The sequence below is a fragment of the Cynocephalus volans genome, chromosome 5 (genome assembly GCF_027409185.1).
Source record: "Cynocephalus volans isolate mCynVol1 chromosome 5, mCynVol1.pri, whole genome shotgun sequence".
Classification (NCBI taxonomy): Eukaryota; Metazoa; Chordata; class Mammalia; order Dermoptera; family Cynocephalidae; genus Cynocephalus; species Cynocephalus volans.
Window position 1 is genome coordinate 20,866,301 of NC_084464.1, and position 7,520 is coordinate 20,873,820.

At 40.2% G+C, this 7,520-nt stretch overlaps 1 pseudogene; it reads right to left on the bottom strand.

The window, feature by feature from the left end:
- Window positions 1-6,493: 6,493 nt before the first annotated feature.
- On the bottom strand, window positions 6,494-7,114 carry LOC134378905 (protein tyrosine phosphatase type IVA 1-like; annotated as a pseudogene).
- Window positions 7,115-7,520: the final 406 nt, after the last annotated feature.

Genomic DNA, 7,520 nt, shown 5'->3' on the forward strand with positions numbered 1-7,520 from the left:
TTTGAGAACCACTGAAACAAAAGTTTGATATTACTGGGGTAGACTGAAAATTAGGAAGTTAATAATACTGTCTTCTTGGAGTTTTAAATTTAATAAATACCATGTTAATATCATTTGTAGGAATTTTGTAATTCTAAAATTCTTTCCTGTGTCACCCAGTCCAATAAGCAACCTGATGATGCTGGAGAAGAGGGTCTGGGAGGCCCAATAGCCGGCCTTGACCCACCCCATCCTCTTACCAGGTTCTCGACTCTGCCACAAGAAAGAGTTCAGGAGCAGAGTCATAGCAGGAAATTAAAACAGGTTTAATATAAGGAATAAGAGATACAGATTTCACAGAGAAAGGGCAGCCTAGTTCCAGAGACTGAGCTCGGCCCACATTAAGTTTAATATGAAAGTAAGAAACACACATTCACAAAGTGCAGGCCAGCTTTAGGAGAGTGAGCAACAGCTCGGCCTTCTACCAGAATTCTGCTTCAATAGTTTTGCTATCTAATACATATTCATTATATCTAATGAATATTCAACTAAGGGGGTGGTTCCCAGTTATGTAACCTAGTCTTGCACATGCTCAGTTGGTCCCCTTTCAGGGTGTATTCACTGGTCAAATTCTATCATATGCACCAAACATATTCAAGAATATTCTGTGCTCTTTGGTGTGTCCAGTGGAAGGTCAAAGGTTAAAGTCCCTTCTACTGAGCATGCTTGGTCACTGGGGTTGTATAAGCCTGTATATATTCCTTTTACTGAGCAGGCTCAGCTACTAGGATTATGTAACTCCTTTCTACCAAGCATGCTCAACCACTGGATTTGCATAAGTCCACCCCTTGTGGTCTCAATCTCCTGTGTTGGTACTGAAAATAGGTACAACAAGCAACAGTAACTCTCCTCTAGGGGAGGACATAGAGGAAGGGCTTGAGACCTTGGGAAGTGGCTTGAAACCCAGAGGTGTATCCTAAAAACAGAAGCCATGGAAACTGAGCACTTCCTATCTCAGGAATACTCAGATACTCGGGGTTCTTACACAATAAAATATTTATATGTTTCATAAGTTGGGTGGCACCAGAGGTCTCCATTTCTCGCTCACACCTGTGCCCTTTGCAGGGATGCACACACACTGTACAACCACACCCTCAACAGCTGGCCTGCCCACAGCCTGGGTCTAAAATAAATCTTGGCTTTTAAGGTTGCTGTTTTCTTTTTGTTTTAAATCATAATCTCAATGTTGAATCCAAAGCTCAAACATGATGTTGGAGAAAGGCACAGTAGGGCAGTTTGGAAAGATGAGATTTCTTTAAATTACAAAAACAGGAAGAGCAGGAGGGCTTTAAAATCAACATTTAATAATCAGAGTCATGCTCATGTTTTTGCTCCTTTGCTTAGAGAAACGATGTTGTCAGAGTTGACCTAAAACTGTCCCAGCAGTGCATGACACAGTTGGAGAGAAGCGTGCAGACACCAAGTAGTATTTAACAAAGGGTCCTCCTGCCCTTCGGATCCATGCCAAGGCTGGAAGTTCTGAGACTTTCAAGAATAATTTTCATTTCCTTCACTTGAAGAAAAACACTTAAGTAAGAGCACTGCATTGAATAATATTTTTATTTAACGGTTTCTTGCAAGATTCCCTGATCTGAACAAAAAAAATAAAGATGGATAAATAGATTAGCCACCAACCCCCTACCATCAGAACTGTCTCTTAACTATTTGAATTTCATTTTAATACTGTGGTTCCCAAAACCTGGTCCCAGGACCAGCAACATCAGCATCATTTGGAACTTGTGAGAAATACAGATTTTCAGGCCGCACCCAGACTTGCTGAATCAGAAACTCTAGGGGTGGAGCCTCAAATCAGGTGCTTTAACAAGCTCTCCAGGTGATTCTGATACAGGCTCAAGTTTGCGGACCACTGATTTTATATAATTCGCTATGCAAAAGACAACACGAGGTGTCTGAAAAGAAGTCAACCGTATGATGGCATTGCTTACTGATGAGACAGATAAAGCAATAGGCTCTCTGGAGCACCAGAACCATATTCCTAGCATTTTTCTCATGCCTAAAAAAAGAGAGTAATGCAGAGATGAAAATAAATTGCTTTTGCTTTTCCAGCCAAGGCCCATTGATGTAAAGGCCATAAAGTCATTTCTTTGTGATGTGCACATTTGATTTCTTCTCTTCTGGTCATTTGGTAACATGCAGTAAATCATTGTTAACTATAGATTCCTGGGTCGACTGTCCACCAATAGGACTTATATTTCCTAGCTGGCTGCAATGTCATGTCCACTGACCAACCTCTCACTATGCCCCTCACAGTCCCCTTTCCCACCTCTAGTGACAACAGTTCTCTCTCCTTTTACCCTGAAAGATCATCACACGTTGTATACATGTATTAAAATATAACACTGTGCCCCATAAACATGTACCATCAATACGTTTCCATTTTAAAAAGGGCCTAAAGTCAACTGAGTATCACATAAAGTTAAAAAAAAAACACTTAAATTATTTTTTTGTTCTTTGCAACAGAAAATATAATACATTTAACTTATCTGTCTTCTTTAGTTAACTAGAAGGAACATAAGACAAAGCCAGGAAAAATGACTCAATTTTCTATTACAGTGATCAATGGAGAGACATCGGATACCACAGAGGAGCTTATTTGCTTGAAGGGTAGTGACTTTCATCACCTGTTTAGTGCCCTCCTTCGCTCCTTAGTCTGAAATAGGTGTCCAATAAATATTCATTGAAATTAAGGGAAAAGGTAAGTAAGGGAAGAAGTAAAAAGAGAAAAATAGCCCAGGGAGAAGTATAAACATGAGAAACAGAGAAAAAGACAGACATATACAGAGAGAAGGAAAACACCAAGAGGAAAATAGAAGAAAATGACAGAGGTAAAAAGCAGAGAGATGAGACACAAAGAACTAGGCCAATTTATAAGCAACGGGAGTAAGGCTCATGAACTTCAAGTTCAATGATCTAGCTCCTAAGGAACACAACATTTCCCCTTTTAAAAATTATTTATGAAAATTCTTGTCCCCAAATGCTGGCCAAGTGTCAAGACCAAGAAATGGATTCCAAGAATCCTGAGGGACCTAGGATTCTCCCTAACAGAAAGAACACCTTTGGTCAGGTAGAGACGTTTGCACCTGCACTGAGTTGTCTGTGGGGAGCACGCCCCTGGGATGAGAAGGTGTGAGGAGTGGGGCAGATTCTTGCATCAAAAGAAAAGTGGAAGGGAGAATTTGGTACTTTTATAACCTTCCACTTTGCTGAGAATTTTCTCAGAGTTTCAACTCACAGCAGCTCTTTCACGGATATGTAGGCACCGGAAGCATGGCTCAATGGACCAAGGTCTGTGAATTTACACCTTGAACCACAATTCACCGTTAACCTCTCAAGCAGTCACTACCTATTGCTTGCTTGATTTCATCTCTAAAATGGGAATGTGCTCTAATATTACATAGTGCGGAATAATTAAGAAAAGTGTTCTTGAGAGCATTAAAATGGAAATAGTTTGTAATTACCTTTAAAAATTCATGAGTAGTATTTTATAGGAATAACCTAATATTCAAGAGTAGTTGTAGATGGAATTGGCTGAAGAGAAAAATGTGATCTGACGTAAATGTTGGCAAAAGACATCTACCCACTCCCAAAGAGGCACCTGCTTGTACAAGAAAAAAGATCAGAAAGCATAAACTACTTCAACACACAAAAAGAGATGTGGCAGCTACATCTTGAAAGTCCCTGGAGTTCATCCATTTCCGGCAAGAGCAGTTTTCCAGTTAACGCTTCCATTCAGAAATTCACCAGCCCTCCACACAGCTGCCTGGATGCTGGACATTCATTTTGTCATTTCATGAAATCGACAAGAGTGAACAATGAGAAAAAACAGCCCACACTTCCATTCCCGCTTTTCAAACTCAATCGAATGTTTTTATCTGTCTGGAGTCTTGACCGTCCAATAATGTTGATGGCAAGATATTTAGTGCACAAATGGAGTAATATATTTTATCTTACAGATAGTCCAAAACTTCTTAAGCTTGTTTGAATTTGTCATTCATTTGATATTTGACTTAACAGCAATCAATTAGTAAATATCACACACAGAAAACAAATGGAGGAGTTAAACTTTTTGCTCAAAGGAAATCATTATGAAGAAAAGAAAGGGGATAGTGAAAGGCCACATGAAAAATGTTTGTTGTCTATACATGTGCAAAGATGCAAGCATATTCACACAGGGACATATGCCATCCTTCAGTCTCTCTGAAGAAATTCCCTCTCTACCTTCCTTTGGAGAGTAGAGACCTGAATTCATGTGATCCTCTCACTGGTCTTTCTGGTGCCTTACTGTGCACATCTCCAAAGCAAAGAGTGCTGGGGCATTGGGGAAACATCTATCGTTGTGCAACGTACAAGTATAATATTTCTCTAGTTAGCTAAGTTTATTCAAGAATGATTACATTGGGATATCCAATCAAATATAATCATTCTTGAATAAATTTAGCTAACTAGAAAAATAATATCTAGGCTTCTATGTGACTATAAAACAACCAAAAATATTATTCTTATAGAATTTTCTATTAATCAAATTGTTACACTATTTTTAAAAAATCAAATCAATAGTGAGGTGAGATTTTGCTTGTGTGGCTATCAAGAGATGATTGTGCAATGACAGCCTTGGGTCAAGTTGAGAAGATGCACTTCCTTTACTGACTCATGACAAGCACTCAAAGTCCTGGTGCTTTGAAGCAAAAGGAAAGGGGATACAGGCACCGCCTATTAATACTGTCCCCGCTCCTGGCATTTGGAGCACTTTCTCCATGTGAAATTGAATACAAGGTTGATTTTATCAGCCCTTACCATTAGCTTTCCAACATAACATGTCTCTTGTATTTGTGAATAGGTTCTGGCAGAATGCAAAAGAGAGAAGAGGCGATCCAATTCCTAAGTACGCTTGTGCACAAGAAAATAAAATGGTAATAAATGTGTTTATGCGATAAATGTCTTTCTGAAAACACGTTTCTGTTTTTCAAGATCACATTCTTCCCTTGCTTCATCAGAATTAAGGGAACTAACATTTGTTATCCACGCCAAGCTAAGTATTTTACAGACATTATTCACTTAGCTTTTCACAACTAAGTTAAGTAGATATTATTATTATCCCCATTTTCAGGTAAGGAAACTGTAACCAAGAGGATTTAAAAAAAACTTGACCTCTATTACCAGACAGCTGGTGGCAGAGTGGGGATTCAAACTAGCTATGTTCAGTTACGAAACCAGAGTACCTTCTATCATATGTTGTTGCACAATTTTCTTTTTCTTTTTTTTTTTATAAATGCATTTATTTATTTAGATGTTTAAGCTCTCGCACTAAGTTTTTACAAGCTGATGAACACTGACAAATTATTTCTCCCCACAGAACTATAACTACACATTCCGATACAGTATAAATATATGGTTGAACTAACATTAATACACATCACCATTTTATCAATTACATAATAAAACAAATTATCAAGTATCCAAATATTAAGTTACACAGCTCAAAAGGCATATAAAGTATTAGATATCTGCTCAATTCATTAGCAGAAACCCACTTCGTTTTTTGCAAGAGAGATTGGGAAGAAAAGGGGGGAAAAAGCACTTCAAACAAACATAAGTTGATAAACAACTTCTGATAAGTACGGGGGGAAAAAGAATTTCAAGAATTTTATGATTAAGAATTGTTTTAGCTACAATAACAAAGCATCTCTACCTTTAAAAAATATTTACTAAATTAAAGAGCATATTCTACATGCTCTGCACAAGACAAAGGCAACATTTTACTAAAAATATTTAATAGCCCCCTCCCGTTCTTTTTCCAGGCCCTCCCTGTTAAGTTGCACCTCAGAGTGCAAAAATTAAATTAACTGTAAGGCTTTTTTGTCTGGAGACATTAAAGACATGTGCTTCTGTACAGTGTAGATTTCCAAAATGGAGGTTTTTCCTAACAACACAAAATGAGATTTATTAGAAAGACATTAAATAATCACTGTAAGACTTGGTTTTTTTTTTTAAAAAATCGATGGTTGTGCAACCTGATGTATACTGGTATGAATGCAGGAGAGGTAAACATAAAGTGAGCAGGCAAATAACCATTCAGGCCCTACTTGCAATGTTTGAAATGACTGAAGGAATAAACCACATAAGGTCTAGAGTGTTCATAGTTCCTGGGATTTTAGTTCTGTATGATACTAAAAATATACAAGTATTGTGCAGTATTTTGGCACCTAATCTTTTGTACTTTCTTATGTATTGATAAGATTCTGGCATGGGAACAGATTTCAAGAAAATATAAGTCAATACCACATGATTTCAGGAAAGGTCAATTGGTACAAAATGATAAGCACATTTTAAATGCTAAGCAGCAAGAATCTTTTGCTAAGTATCCAAACAGTTTGATCATAACCTAAACACAGGCTACAATTCTGTCAAGCTTGTGGCCTGGTAAAACTGCTTTTCATTACTCCTATGGAAGTTTCATTAGACTTATTCACCACGCCAACAAGTTGGCTAGTATGCATGACAAATTAGGTCCCGCCTCAGGTCCACTTCCAAAGCAACAGTGTCAGGCCCCTCCACTTTTATGAATGCAACAGTTATTTCTACGACCACTGGAGTCTTTGAAGCGCAGCCGCATTTTAGGGCGATACTTCTCCAAGTAGAAAAGCCGCTCGCTGTTAGAAGCTCCAGGCCGCTTTTGTCTTGTGAATTGCACTGCATCTTCCTATTTCATTCCACCCTCAATTAACGCTGGGGCAACAAGCACCGGAGCTCTCCCGAGGCCGGCAACACCATGAACAGCAATAGGACAACCAGGTTCTTCACGAAACTTAATTTGCACGAGACTTAACCAGCCGTCAACAACCTGGTTAGACGGTGGTGCGCCGTCATCACAAGGCCAGTCGAGGACAGGGACGCCTTCTTCCTCCACAAGAGTCGTGTCGTACGTTGCGTCACGTACTCTGACTGTTGTGCTAACTCCACACTTCTTAAGTTCCTCTGTAAATCTGTGTCAGGTCGCATTGGTTGGATTGCGCGGAATAAGAAATCTCACGTTCTTGTATGTGACTTCCACAGGAGCCCGTCCAGGTCAGAACTCTTGTAAAACGCTCTGCGGATGTCACTTCAGCGCTTCCGTGTGCAGGTTGACCCCTCTTACGGGGACTCCTTGGTGGAGCAGTAATGAATTTCTGCCGTTCACTTGTCTGCACCGAGGTCGTGCCGTGCCCGGCAGTAATGTCCACTGCCCTCAGAACGCCATAAATGTGCGACAAAGACACCGCAGACCTGAGGAACATGTTTACTCACTGCTGATTGTGGCCTAGTCACACAGCCGGTCCCCAGGCAGCGGCGACGCAAGCGGCGGCGGCGGCGGCACAAGCGGCGGCGGCACAAGCGGCGGCGGCGGCGGCACAAGCGGCGGCGGCGGCGGCACAAGCGGCGGCAGCAGCGGCGGCAGCTGCAGGGCAGGGGACGGCAGTGGT